General features: G+C 48.7%; 1 protein-coding gene across 3 annotated transcripts in view; it reads right to left on the reverse strand.

The window, feature by feature from the left end:
- LAMB2 (laminin subunit beta 2) overlaps positions 1-15,545 on the reverse strand; it is a 141,305-nt gene that overhangs the window by 106,489 nt on the left and 19,271 nt on the right. The gene's annotated exons all lie outside the window — the stretch shown is intronic.

Below are 15,545 nucleotides of genomic sequence, written 5' to 3' on the forward strand. Positions count from 1 at the left end.
TGGTTGGTACTTTATCTCTCTTCAAGCTTCGATAAATCTCCCCCTCAATCACTTGCTGTGTGTTACATTCTTCTTCCCGTACATCGGCATACATAAATGTCTGACAGATACGGACAATGTCACCCAGCATATGAGAGAGAAATTGTACCGTGCAGGTGATCATACTGTACATACATAATAATAACCGCTACTGAGAATTGCATCTATCAAACATAACTACTGGTACATTGCAGTTGTTTATACAGCCAGAATAAGAACAAATAGATTCAGCAAATACAAAAGTGCCATTGTCCATGCATTCGGAATTGAATAGGTACTGAGAATTGCATGCATCATGTAGAACAAGGCAGGTGGTACTGTGCACAGCCAGTACATCCATTAGCAACCTAGGCTCCTGTCTGGGACTCACCGGATACTGAGGGGCCAAGATTACCCTAACACTTTTATTTACTTTATTTTTTTTCTACAAATGGAAGGGGGTAAGAGGCCCAAATCCGTATACTACCTAGGGCCTTAAGAGGAGATGTATCAAACCTGCTAAAAAGAACAGATGGAGAAGTTACTCAGAGCAACTAAACAGCTTCTAGCCAAGGGGGGAATTTATAATGGGTGCAGGGTATGCGGGGCACACGGGCCCCTGGATCCAGGGGGGGCCCGCACCGCACACCCTGCACCCATATTATACTTACCTCTCAGGAGTCTTACCGGTGTCTGCGCTGTAAAAAAACATCCGGAAAATGGCAGCCGCGGCCATTTTCCCATCGTTTGCACATGCGCAGTACAGGGAAAATGGCCGCAGCGGGCATTTTCCCAGTGACCTGCGCATGCGCTATAGACTCTGGGCACACTCTAGTGCCCAGAGTCTATAAGTGCGGCGCTGGCCACGCACCGCTCAATGTGCTGTCGACCACCGCACGGAGAGGAGGGGCCAGTGACGGAGACTGCACACGGGCCCCCTCCTCTCTAGAAACGCCCCTGCTTCCAGCTATCATTTTATAGAATGTGTTTGATAGATGATAGCTAGGAGCTGATTGGTTGATATGGGGAACTTCTCCACTTGTCATGTTCAGAGGGTTTATTAATATATCAATATATACTGTATAATGTTAACAGGTACAGAATAAGGAACCTGTTCAGGTAAATAAATGAAAAGAATTCCAGGAGAAAAGCATCCAGTGAAACATTTCGATGACAACATTTCTCTCCTGTTCCCTTGTACACCTGCTGTGTCCCGTCACCCCCCCTCCCCCCTAAATAGAGCGTAGAATACATTGGAATATGTCATGCCGGACTCATAAAAATAAAAAGAAACCATGTTCATTCCCGTCTCTCCCAAAATAACCTCCCAGACATACCGAGTGGCACCTCAGTAGAATGTGCGTATATATATTTAACAAGAGAACATCCCCAGACAGGGCCTCAGCCTCCTAATCTCTCCGCTGCAGGAATTCCTGTGCCACCTCCCCGCAAGTGAACATCCCTGCCAGGACAATTTGCTTTTTGTTGCAATTCCCATCTAATCATTTCAGAGGAAGAATTTTGATCCTGTCAGTTATTGTGCTCTGCAGAGTCCTCACTCCCACATTCCAGCTGGAAAATCCCTCCTAATGCAGAACTGAGCCTGGGCTCCCACGTGTGATTTGCTGTGGACAGGTCTAACGACACTGGTCTGTAACCCTTTCCAGGGGGGCGAGCCGATTAGCTGCTATGGTTCATCCGTACTCAGCCTGGAAGACTGGCAGCCAGTGGCTGGTGGGCATCTGGCACCTCAGGCTCCACAACAGGTGGAGAGCCACGGCACGTGATGCCCAACCAGGCCTTGGAAATGTAGAAATTATAGTCCGGGCACTTTGTTAAATTTACATGCCAGACAAATCATTGGCACTTTTTATTCTGACAGCATCAAATAGCAGGTTCAGCAATGATAACACAACAGGTCTGGGGTTGCAACCCATTCATCATGTGCACATCCAGTGGCGTATCTATAATGGATGCAGGGTGTGTGGTGCAAATGGGCCCCTGGGTAAAGGAGGGCCCCTATCCTGCACCCATATAGTATACTCACCTCTCCCGGCGCTGCACAAATCACCGGAAAAATGGCCCGGCTGTCATTTTAGTGGAGATTTGCGCAGTAGAGAAATCACCAGAAACATGGCGCTGACAGTCTTATGACTGGGATTTCGTAACCAGAAATGATCGCTTTATGATTTACAAAAAAAATATATATACTTACAATATACATGCTTGGCATTTATACACTATATATTTGGGATACATGCAGTATTTATAAACTATTTGTGATAAATGTATAATACCACTTAATGATACAATACAGTTTATAAGTCTAGCTGCTTCTGATTGGCTGATTATGTGTTGACCCCTCCAGCTGATAACACTTAGCTCGTTAGCGGTTATATTCAATGAAGTTCCAGCCATCTATTCGCTTTATGTAACTGACATTTCTATTTGGACAACTGCAGGATAGAAGATTCCAATTGGATTTTCAAATGGGAAAAACAACAGATGTTTGTATTTCATTTGTCTCCAACTCAACCTCTCTCCTTCTGCCTGTTCCCACCTCCTCAATCTCTCCCTCTCATCTGGCACTGTCCCTTCTGCATTCAAACATGCCCTTGTCTCCCCCATTCTTAAATTTGATCCTAACACTCTCTGCAACTACTGACCCATCGCTCTGCTCCCTTTTCTCTCCAAACTCCTTAAGATAAGAGTATTGTTTACCACCGCTTTACAGCCTTTCTACCCTCCCATTCCCTCCCCCATTTCAGCCTGGCTCCCATTCTCTCCACTCCACTGAAACTGCCCTCACTAAAGTCAGCAATGACCTCATTGCTGCCAAATCTAAGGGCCACTACTCCCTGCTCATTCTCCTTGACCTCTCTGCTGCTTTTGACACTGTAGACCACCCTCTCCTCCTGCAAATCCTTCACTCCCTTGGTCTACATGACACTGTCCTCTCCTGGCTGTCTTCCTACCTCTCTGGACGTTCCTTCTCTTTCTCCTCTCATGACTTCTCTTCTTCCCCACTTACAGTAGGTGTTCCCCAAGGTTCTGTTCTGGGATCTCCAACTGTCTCTCTGCTATGTCTTCTTGGATGTCCCAGCGCTTTCTTAAACTTAATAAGACTGAGCTGATAATTTTCCCACCCTTCTAAATAACCAATTTCTTTCTCAATTGACGGCACAACTATCTCCTCTAGCCCCAAAGTGCGCTGTCTTGGAGTTATCCTGGACTCCTCCATCTCCTTCAAACCACATATCTAGCACCTCTCACAGTCCTGCCTTTACCACCTCAAAAATATTTAAGATCAGACCCTTTCTTATCCAGGATGCTACTAATACCCTCATCCACTCACTGGTCACCTAGAGACTACTCTTTCCACTCCAATCTGTCCTCAATGCTGCTGCTTGGTTCATCTTCCTCTCCAAACATTCTTCATCTGCCTCCCTACTCCTACAAGCCCTCCACTGGTTCTCCTTCCTCTTCAGAACCCAATTCAAGGTTCTTACATTCACTTACAAAGCCCTCACCCATTCCTCTCCCATTTACATCTTTGTTCTCATCTCCCTTCACACTCCCGCCCACTCTCTACGCTCAACAAATGTAGTATTATTACACATATGACACTTTATTATATTGTGTACAAGCAGGGTAATGTAAGTTTATCATTTACTACTAATGGGTCTGTATACTAAGCCTTGAAGAGAGATAAAGTGGACGGGGATATAGAGTTCAACTGCGATAGTATGCTAGTCCATAGTGATCGTAATGCCGCTGTATCACTACATAAAGACGCCCACATCACCTACACACACATCCATAAAGGTTAGCAAGACTGCAAAAACATCGGTACAATCGAGTACCATCGGACTCATATGCAAAGTTAAGGCATGTCAGACCTCACTCAGGAATTGCCAACTTCAGCGCACGCTATGAGGCCCCAGGCTGCGTATGGTATCGCAGTGGATAATTTATGTACGCCCATGCAACAGCACTCAAACGTACTGGCACATCTGCGTTCGGCCAACCACCCCCCCCTACTACCACCCACAAACGGCACTTCCCGTCAATCACTCTGCGATGGGTCTGCGTAGCCGCTGCGATCGCAGTCCCGACTGCAGGTGCCGGTTTGCGCATGCGCAGTACGCAGCAATCGGTCGATTGCGTGCGTCTTAACAACTGCGATTCTTGCTGAATCAGGCCCACAGACCCCTGGCAAATGTATCTCTGCACTATGGTGTAAGTATAGACACTTCTAAAGCCGCCATACATCTGGTACTATTTTTGGGCAAGACACGTCTCGAAATGTGTCCAACTCAATATATGAACATAAATTTTTTAAAAATAGTTTTTCCAATGTACATTCTGGCCCTGATTCAGAGCCGGACGCTCTGACAGAGCGCTCGCTCTGAATCAGGGCCGTCCTTCCTGGTTTGTAGAGCGGCCTCCTGGCTACTCGTATAGCTGTGGGTGACCACCCACAGCTATAGCAAGCGGCCAGGAAGATGGTCGCGATGGTCAAGACCATCGCGACCATCGGGCTTGCAACAAGACCCTTGTGGTAGGGTCTCGTTGCCGCAAGCCCTAGAGTGCTGGGCCGGCCCCAGACGGTAGGCGTTCCCATGGGAACGCCTCCGTCTGGGCAGCCACGTCCCTGGCACGCACACCAAAGGGGGCGTGCTGTCACTCAACATCGACAGCACGCCCCCTTTGGTACGAGACCCGGAGCGACGGTTGGCCGATCGCTATCCGGGTCTCGCGCATGCGCACGACGGAGCCAGCTCCGTCGTGCGCATGTGCACTGGCCCAACATCGACCCGCTTGCGAGCGCTGAGCGCTCGCAAGCGGGTTTGAATCAGTCCCACTGTGCGCAGACGCGTCCATCGCTCAGGGGATGGAAGCGGTTGGTTTTGACTTAAAAAAATTAAATAACAGGTAGATGGAACAAATCACCATCACACTGCAAAATAGCAATAGCACAATTGCCAAATCAGAACCGATTACATTTGGCCCCATAAGATGGCCACTGGTGGAAATTTATGGCGCATAATTTCCTGTTCGCTTTGTAGGGTGATATTGCCACAAAAATCGTATAGTAAAACATGGGCACCCCGGGCAAGGAAAAGGTTAACGGTCTGCTTGTAAATCTCATTTCCTTCATCAGAAGCCCTGGCACTCATCCCGTGTCTCTGGTTTCTCATGGCGTAAAGGGACGGGAAGCAGAAGTCAGCCCACAGAGAGAAGCCCGGCCATCGCCTGCTTTATCTTTTATTAGCATCTTTGTTACTTTTATTTAAAATAATAATCAGATTGAATGGTGATTTCCTGCGTTTCTCTCAGTTTCAGTAGACCTATTACAGATTTAGTAAATGGTTTAATTTGCCTTCATGCTGATATGGTCACAGATCTGTCCCGTCTGGGCACAAGTTATTACGCTGAAATAAATATCACACTGTTTTAAAGGATGCGATTTTCCTGTCACGTCCCAAAAGGCCGCAACTCTTCCTGCAACGGCACTTTATTATGGTCCTTTTATTAATGTGAGTCATTTAGATTTATAGTAGCATGACTTCCGTCAGTCCCAGCTCTGCATTCCGGAGGCTGAACGGGGTACGGTAACACTGGAAATGGGTGTGGTTCATGTCAATCCATCCAGCTGTCTTCCTCTTGGCAGGGGCACTGAGCAACAGGTGGGTGGCAAAAGATACAGAGATACAGGGGTCTATTTACTGTTAAGAGACCGAGTGAAAAGTGATAAGGTGCCAGCCAATCAGCTCCCAACTGTCATCTCACAGGCTGTGTTTGAAAAATGACAGTTGGGAGCTGATTGGCTGGCACCTTATCACTTTTCACTCTGTCTCCTAACACTGCTTAGTAAATAGACAGCCACGCCAAGCAGCTGGATCATTTATGACTCACATGAATTCTGCTAATCACAGGTGGGAGGTCATCGCACGCAGGCGGATTGTGCTCATGCTCTAGCCAGATTTACTAATATATATATATATTTTTTTTTTTTCATCAAATTTCTATCAGCCAGCAAGTTCATTTCAGGACCGGACAGGAGAAGCAATGATGTTGAGCCAGTTCGCTGAAATCTCCTAATATACATCCAAGTTTAGGGCCTGAATCTGGGTCAGACTGTGCACTGGCGCAAATGGCGAGTTCTTGCATACAGCGCATGCGCGGATGCATAATTTACCCATTTTCGTGTATGTCCTATTCTGAGTCATACAGAACTCGGTCAGATCTCCTGTTTCAGGGGCAGCAGCAATGAGAGCACAACGGGATGCAGTCAACAACCGGCATCCCGGCTGACAAAAATCCCGGCGCCGAAATACCACTACCCGCCAGAACACCGGCGCCAGAATACTGACAGTAGTGGACATCCTAACGCCGGAATCCAGACAGCCAGGATGCCGATCGTAAGTACAGCGGGACTTGTTAAGTCTTAGCCATGGGGGGGGGGTAGATTTAGGCGTCCCAGGGGGCAGGCCCGCCTCTGCCCCCCGGTAACAGGGAGCAGAACCGTAACTAGACTTTTTGGTGCCCTGTGCCAGAAAGAGCATTGGCGCCCCCCTCATTTTTCAAAGGGACATAATGCACCCAAAAAAGGGCCATGGCTTCATGGGGAAGGGCCAGGGAAGAGATAGGGGAGGCCAGGAGATGCTGGGGATGAAATAAGAGGAAGCTACAAGCAAGAATGATAATAAACAGAAATTTGACAGGCCCAAACAGCGCCCCCTGACCTGTGGTGCCCTGAGCGATGGCACAGGCCGCACTACCGTAGCTACGGTACTGACAGGGGGCGTGGCCTAATTGCGGGAGGCGTGGACACGCCCCCTTTGGGGGAAAAAACTATTTTCAGTGCTGCGTGCTGGCGAGGGGGTGCTCTGAGCCTCCTCAGCCCGGCGAAAAGCCAGGGGGGGCAGAATCAGTGTGAACGCTCCCCCCCACAGGCATAGGAGACTGCTGTGGCTCTTGGGCGGCTGTGAGGGGGGGGGCGTCGGACCCGGGCCCCCGCCGGGCCCCTCAGGAAGCCTGGGCCCGGTAAATTTGTACCCGCTCCCCCCCCTCTCGGCACCCCTGCCAGGGGGGTTAGGGTTAGGCTTGTGGAAGGGGAGGTTAAGGTTAGGTACCCCCGGGGGTGGGTTAGGGTTAGGCACCACTGGGGGGGTTAGCTTTAGGCACTATTGTGGTGTTACGATGTAGGAACAGAGGGTTAGGAGAAGAAGGGGGGGGGGTTAACCGACCCCTTGTGGGGATCCTGAGCATCAGGATGTCGCTCTCGGTATGTTGCCAGCAGGTATCCCCAGTGCCAGGATTTCATACCGATTCCGCGTACAACAGCCATTTCTTGTGGGAGTGTCATGGACGTGTTGTGAGACTTTTTCAAGGAGAAATTATTAAATCTGTCTGTCCATGTATATTGGGGATAGTCGGCAGCTATGCCGTCATCACCTTTGTATGTCCTCTACCAGTAAATACTGGTGGAAATGTTTAAATAATTAATGCCTTGAAGATGAAACATTATTGATGAGCGATATGTAAATATAGCTCGCTGTTTTATTTAGTGCTGTTGAGTTGCAGATATTAATGTAACCCAACTGGATCCAAAACAAATTAATACTTCAAATGGGTTAACTCATTCATCATCAACGGGGACATTAGGCTGAGCTTTTGCCACGGTTGGTGATGCCTTACTTAGTTAGTACAAATAGTTTTTATTTAATGAATATATTTTAACAAGTCACTATTTTTTTAGTTCACCTAGGGGCCCATTTATCAAAGTATATTTGAGGTATAATCCCCGAACACACCCGTTCGGGGGTTTAACTCAAATATCCCCCGCTGGCAGCCACATCCCCCATAGGTTTCTATGGGGGATGCTATGCTGCCAAATTTAGCAACATCCGGAATGTGATGCTTTCCAGATACTGGCCCACGCCTATGGGCTACACCGCGCATAATTAGCCGGCGGAGGGATCTGCCGGAACTCTCCCCGGCTATGGCGGATGTGCATGTGCAGTCCACGGGACATTGAATGCGCAGCAGCCCCTGCACTGGCCGGCAGCTCTCCAGAGAGACCCTGTATGTCACGGATGATGCATTTGGCCGCTACGATCAACATGGACGGTACTGGAATGCCCTGATTGCGTTGTAAGAGCGATCATTAATAAATGGTGTCCCACGTGTTACAGGAAGCCAAAGTTTGGTCATTTGGTTCCACTCCACATGTGTGAGCAGGATTTTATTTGCTGGGTAAAGCGCGATGTTAACCCTTTCCTTTTAGGGCCCAAAAAGATTGCGCCAATAGGTGATTTTCTATCACTGCCATAACACAGAAAATCAGCGACAGAAAATCAGCCTTATCACTGATAAACTGATAAATAGGCCCCACAGGCGGGATTATTGCTTTGTTTATTAGCGTTAAAGAAAGGTTGCTATCAATTTTTTTTGCTCATGTACAATTTAAACAACTGTTTATTCACAATCTTTAAGAACCATTCTTATATCTGAACTGTCTATACCTTATCTGCCCCGATTGGCAGCTGAGCACATCTGGGGCCAGAATTGTTTTGTGGCCAATCTGCTCTGGTTTTGAAAAAGTTGCGTAAAGAGATCTTGGAAAATGATTCGTGTAGGAGGGAAATGTCACCTTATTTCCATTAATAAGATATACTGTATAAAAGTTTGTCTATTTCTAAAACTAAAATATATGTTAAAGTCATACTTACTTACCCTCCCGATTCGGCTGGGAGCTTCCTGAAAATCGGGTGCTGCTCCTGGAACCGTGGAAAGGCAGGCAAGCCTCCCGGCAGCCATCAACAGTTCAGGTTTTAAGGATATCCATGGTTTAGCACAGGTGACTTAATTAGTCAATTTGATTTAACTACCTGTGCACAAACATGAACATCTCTAAAACCTGAACTGTTGGGGAGCCTTGTGGACTGCGTTTGGGAACCTCTGCATTCTGAAAGCTCAAATGTTTAACTCGATCCAGTCTTAAATAGGGAAGGAGATGAAGTCAGCACTAACGCTAAAATGTCATATATCTGCCTAACTGGCTTGTGGTCTCCCATGTAACATAAATGCTCTGGCCAGACTGGAGTGCCAAACAGTCCACACAGGCCAGCCCTTCAGGCAAATGGCAACGTTATAATCAAGGCCAGGTTAACAAAAGGGGTAGATGGGACTACAGCCTCATGCTTCCACATAAAAAATTAAAAATAGGCCCATCATTATGACAGCAATGAAGATGACTAGCCACCCAGATAGCTGTCCATAAATCATAAATATTTAAATTGTACTTCTATTTTCCTCACAGAATTATGCAATTTCTGTATAACAGTATTACATAATAACTACGAACATTGGGGCTCATAGCATAGGGATGTATACGCCCACAAAGCACTGGCCACACCCACACAGGACAGGTCAGACCCGCAGAGCACTGGTAAAACACCCACACAGCATTGGCCACACCTTCCTTCGGGACTCCTACGCATGAGCGATCTACTTAGCACACGTGTAGAGGCCATTGCCGGACCATGGTACATCTGACATATTTGCTACTCCCATCGAAACCTATGGGGGTTGTGGCTGCTGTTGAAAAGATCAATTTGTGCTGCGATCCCTCCACAGTACTGGGAGATACTTAATATTTGTGAGTAACCAACCCGAAAACTGGGAATCCGCCGCAAATACTTAATGATAAATAGGCCCCTAAGCACTCCCGATAACATACAGGGTAAATGAAATGCTCCGGTATCACCCTGCACAAAAGCGTCAGGGTTTGGCAATATTATGCATTCCAAGGCTTTCCACGCTGCGTCTCCACAGGCTGGCTGAGCATCATGGGAGATGGAGTACAGGAGCAGCTGGAGACCTGGACGCTGCCAACCCCTTAACTAGCTGAATCTAACTGCAGCGCATTCCTCTTCAGATAGCCCAGATCTGGGCGTAATGATGGGGAAAATGATGTTACAGCACAAGTATGTTCTCTGGCTCCGTATTAATACAGCTGCAATGACTGTGGAACCGGGATACAATTGTTCCAGGCACCCATACGATGGGAAGATGTTCCAGCGCACTCTGCAGCGCAATCACTTATTCAGAATAAACGGCATAGAGCTGACTTTGTTTGAATGTAATTTTTATTACTGTGCATTTTTTTTTTTTAACAATACCGATCTGCATTATTCTACATTCTATTTTGTGCAACCTCCAAATGGTATAAATCAGGGGTCAGGGAACTTTTTTACCTTTTACCCCAAAATATATTTAGATATGCCGACGTTACCCCCTTGATTTGAAAGTAAGGAAATCATATAGTAGTGCCCCCATAGTTATGCCCCTGTAGTAGTGCCCCCATAGTTATGCCCCTGTAGTAGTGCACCCATATAATGCCCCTGTAGTAATGCCCCCATAGTTATGCCCCTGTAGTAGTGCTCCCATATAGTGCCCCTGTAGTAGTGCCCCCATATAATGCCCTTGTAGTAGTGCCCCCATAGTTATGCCCCTGTAGTAGTGCCCCCATATAATGCCCCTGTAGTACTGCCCCCATAGTTATGCCCCTGTAGTAGTGCCCCATATAATGCCCCTGTAGTAGTACCCCCATAGTTATGCCCCTGTAGTAGTGCCCCCATATAATGCCCCTGTAGTAGTGCCCCCATAGTTATGCTCCTGTAGTAGTGCCCCCATATAATGCCCCTGTAGTACTGCCCCCATAGTTATGCCCCTGTAGTAGTACCCCCATAGTTATGCCCCTGTAGTAGTGCCCCCATATAATGCCCTTGTAGTAGTGCCCCCATAGTTATGCTCCTGTAGTAGTGCCCCCATATAATGCCCCTGTAGTGCCGCTTGTACAAAAAAAACCACTTACCTTAATCCCCACTCCTGCATCCGCCGCCGTCCTGTCTGCCTGGCTGCTCCTCGGAACTATGGGAGAGACGTCATGACTTCCTGAGGGGCCCGGGTCTGGCGCCGCTCCCCCCTCCCTTCTCTCTCTCTCAGCAGCCCAGCACACTGCTGAGCTACAGTGGGAGACTGCCTGTGGGGGGGAGCAATCACACTGATCGCGCCCCCCCTGGCTTTGCGCCGGGCTGAGGTGCTTGCTGCAAAACTTTTTTTTTTTGCTCGAGGGGGCGTGGCCACGCCTCCCGCATTTAGGCCATGCCTCCTCTGTACCTGGGCCCGCTGTAGCTCTCTACGGCCCTGCACACATACACGCTCCCACTTACCTACCATCCCTATAGCCATTCACATCCTCTTCTTCATGGAGCATCCACGAGACCTGTAAAAAAAAATCTATACTCCGGTCCCTGTAGGCATCCATGTCTTCAGAACATAACAAACCAAGAATACGGACCCACGGACATGTCCCGTCCTCTAAAGACAGGACATCGTGAATGACAAGTCACAGCTTCTGCATTTCTCTTGGCTGAGTGTTTATTGGCTGAGAGAGGCAAGCCTCCACCTCTCTCAGCCAATGAACGGTAACCATTATTGACTTTGACGGTGAGAACCGCGAGGTTACTAAAGGTTAGCCAAGAGAAATGCAGCGGCTGAGACCTGTCATTCGCTCAGGCATAACTGGATAAAACAGAATATTGGAGACAGCCTAAATCCTCAGATTGCAGTCACTCTCTTTTTTTTATTAACCTGTTAAAACTCTATTTTTTTTTAAATGGCGTATTATATAATTCAGTTTAGGGAGGGGGCATTTATACTGACCACTTTCCCCACATTGTTACATCAGTGGGGGTTCTGTAAATGATGTTACCGAGTATTTCAGCTGAAAGTGAGACAATTCCTGACTGGATATCAGTGACAGTGATGTATTTTCTGCTATGCATAGGATCTTCACCTGTCAAACACTACTACTGATTCCTTACAGCAGAGGGCGCCACTACTAGTATGACTACATACAGTACAGTACACATCAGCTACAGCTTCTGGGAAATTACAAGGGCATACATCTCCTAGCTATCTGCAAACTGCACCAGGGACGTGCAGTCAGGGTAAACAGGGAGCCTCCACTGTCATACTCCTGAGATTTGATATAAAACTTATTAGAATAATATAAAGAAGCTATTTCTAACTTATAAACATCTTCTTTGTTTTTATAGTTAACACTCACCAGCTTTGTGGAGCCCCCTGGGACTGCAGAGAGTTGTGAAATGAGGCAGCAACAGCTTAGCCTCGCTTATATATAGTCAGACACTGCTTGCAGAGCAGGGGGCGGGGTCACACCATGGGCAGTAAGCTGCACAGAAAGAGAGCTGAAAGAGGAATGCCTCTGAGTATGGGGGGCATGCCTTGAGCACTGATGGAAACCTTGGATGTGTCATGTGACCAGGAAGTGCACTGCAGTGTTTAGAGATCGGACCTCAGTCAGCAGCAGCAAAAGACACAGTGATGCAGGTAGAAGAATCAATGGGCACTGAAGCTTAGTGTAGTGAGAGGAGAGTCACAGTGAGTAGGGGGTGAGACAGGCTCCCAGCACTCAGACCCATCTCCATGTGTGCCTCCACAGCCATTGACCTCACCGCACGTCACTGAACTGCACATGTTCCAATCCGTCTGTTGATGGATCACTTTGGTGAAATGGGTGTTCTGGGTGGCAACCGGGCTTTCCATATCAAGGGAGTGTCATGGGCTTGTATGGTGACTTCCGGGCTTGTTTGTGGCTGTGACGGAGACAGGACGCCAGTTTCAGACAGATCGTTTGCCCCCAGCATAGGATGGGTGTAAATCCTGAAACTAATTGTGACGGCTGCGACTGGACTGCGGCTGGAATAACAGAGGCAGGCTGGCCATCCGCATTCAGTAACACCGATATTCGGCACGGACGCGTGTCAGGTATTAACCAAGCTGCTGCTGCAGCCGGACAGGAAAGTGCCGCAGGTGCAAGCGACTCGGAATCAGGCCGAATATCCGAATGGTCTATTTACTGAGATGTATCTTGAAGTGTGCTGGGTCTGAGATGTAGGTTTCAGACCAGGCTTGCCTACCCTCCCGATTTGGCCGAGAGCCTCCCGATTTTCGGGTGCCGCTCCCGGCCCCCCGGAAAGGCAGGCAAGCCTCCCGGAAGTCTCTGACCCTCCCTACCTCCCCCCTGAAACAACTAGAAACCCCCGCAGCAGGGGGGGCCGGTGACGCGATTCGCGCTGAATCGCGTCATCGTGGCCCCGCCCCCTGCTTCACAACACCGAAAATAATGGCATTGTGAAGAGGGGGCAGAGCCACGATGACGCGATCGTGCAGCCCCGCCCCCGGCTCCACCCCCAATGAGAAACAACCTGACCGGCCCCGCCCCCAGCTCCGCCCCCAATGGCCGGCCCCGCCCCCTGCTGTTAGCCGACAATCAGCTCCCTCCCTGAAGGCTGGAGCTGATTGTCGGCAAGTATGTTTCAGACTAGACAAGCTGGAGAATAAGCACAGTATCACTTTGAAGAACACGATCACAGCAAGGTATGGGCACACCCCATGTCTGGCTATGTCCCCTCTATGGCCGATGTTTAGCAAATCTCCCAAGTGTTTGAAATTTAGATAGGACAGTACTGATTTAATGGGCCTGTCCCGTTGTCTACACCGTTTGTCCAGACCAGAACTGGCTCTGGGCATAGGCCATATAGGAGGATGCCTAGGCAGGGTTGGACTGGCCCTCAGGTGCACAGGGGAAATCCCTGGTGGGCCCCACTGCCTGAGGGCCCCGCCCCTTCTTCTAGGGGTCAGTAACTTGGTGGAGCAGGATGAATTTGGGTGCTTGGCTTGTTTCTATGGAAACTACACCAAGATTAGCCCTCCTGTAAGTCTAAGTAGGTGATCCTAACACACCCCTGTCCCCTCCTTTTAAAAGGAGCCATGTTCTTTGCATGTTCTCTCTGTGGTCTCTGACACACACCCTCTGGTCGCTGGCTATACCCTTTAAGCCGGGGGCCTTGTACCACTGTATTTCCCCGTGGACCTTTAATGCTCCAGTTTGGCACTGTGCCTAGGGAACCATTTCTTCAGCCCCCCCACCCGCTCCCCCACACACACACAATTCAAGGGGCAGCAGCTAAAACCTTACCTAGGGCACCAAATTGGTCAGGGCTGACTCTGGTGCAGACGGTCAGAATGTTGGATGGTATGCTCTGCTGTGTTACTGCAGCGAGGATTGCACAGGACGGGAGGCGGACTGGGAGCAGGCTATTGGATCAGAAGTGCAAGGCACACCCCCTGTGTGTGATACCACTCACTGTGATGTGGCCACGCCCCCTTCCCATGCACACACCCGTTTCACATCACAATTATAATAGTTTAAAAAAATTAGAGGAGTCTATTGTAATAGCTTTGGTTTTGGGTGTCGTGACATAATGAAAGAGGGATAAGGCATGGTAAAAAAAAATGGATGGGGCGTGGAGTAAAATTGACATACAGTAGTGGGTTAATTAAATTTTTACTCATTACACCTCAGAGCCAGTCCTGTTTGTGAAAAAATAGGGGACAAAAGACATAGGTTTCTACCATCATCTCTGGATGGCAAGTTTTGCTGGGAATTGTGGTTCCACAACAGCAGTGACATCCTTTGATGGGTGGGATTATGGATATGCTATGATTTGTAGCATACCTGCCGACTTTCTGGCTGCTCGTTCCGGGAGGGAGCAGTCAGATCGGCAGGACGGGGGAGGGGGCGTGGCCGGGACAAGGGGGAGTGGCCGGGCGGGTGACGGGCACTTGTGGGCCAAAGTCGCGTCACTGCCCCCCCCCCGCTGCGGGGGTTACTAAGGTAATTGCGGGGGGGATAGAAGGGGAGGGCGGCAGCCAGGTGGATTGCCTGCCTTCCCGGGAGGTCAGGAGCGGCACCCGATTTTCGGGAGGCTCCCGACCAAATCGGGAGGGTAGGCAAGTATGATTTGTAGTCCATCAACAGCTGAAGAGCCACAGGTTACCAAGGTTTAACATGAGGAATGTATAAATAGAAAAAAAAAAATCACATACAGGGGGAGATTTGTCAAAGCTTGGAGAGAGATAAAGTGGAGAGAGATAAAGTACCAACCAATCAGCTCCTGTCATTTTTCAAACACAGTCTGTGACAAGAGCTGATTGGTTGGTACTTTATCGCTCTCCACTTTGTCTCTCGCCAAGCTTTGATACATCTCCCCCACAGTATTTTCATTGTAGATTATGTGGGTTTCCAGAGCTTTGTCAGTGCTTACAAAGTGCAAGTGCCCCGGGGTGTGATTTTCCAATGTTGGCGCTATAATGCGACACTACCTGCATTCACGCCCGCAGCCTTCCTGTACTGAGGTGGCAAACAATGAATCTCTGAGCACTGTAGTCACCTTCCTGCCAAGTCTCACGTGAGGGTCTCACTAATTTGGAGGGGAATGTAGACTTCAGCAAACACAGCACAAGAGGCTGTTTGTTTCCCATGAGTCCTGGAACCACATAAATAGGGGAAGGTCTGGTTTGTGTACACTATATTCCTGTAGGTGAGGCACAGAAGAGCCATTTATACAGGACAGAAGTCGGGTACC

The sequence above is a fragment of the Taudactylus pleione genome, unplaced genomic scaffold, assembly GCF_031769625.1.
Source record: "Taudactylus pleione unplaced genomic scaffold, aTauple2 ptg000133l, whole genome shotgun sequence".
In the NCBI taxonomy this organism is placed as follows: domain Eukaryota; kingdom Metazoa; phylum Chordata; class Amphibia; order Anura; family Myobatrachidae; genus Taudactylus; species Taudactylus pleione.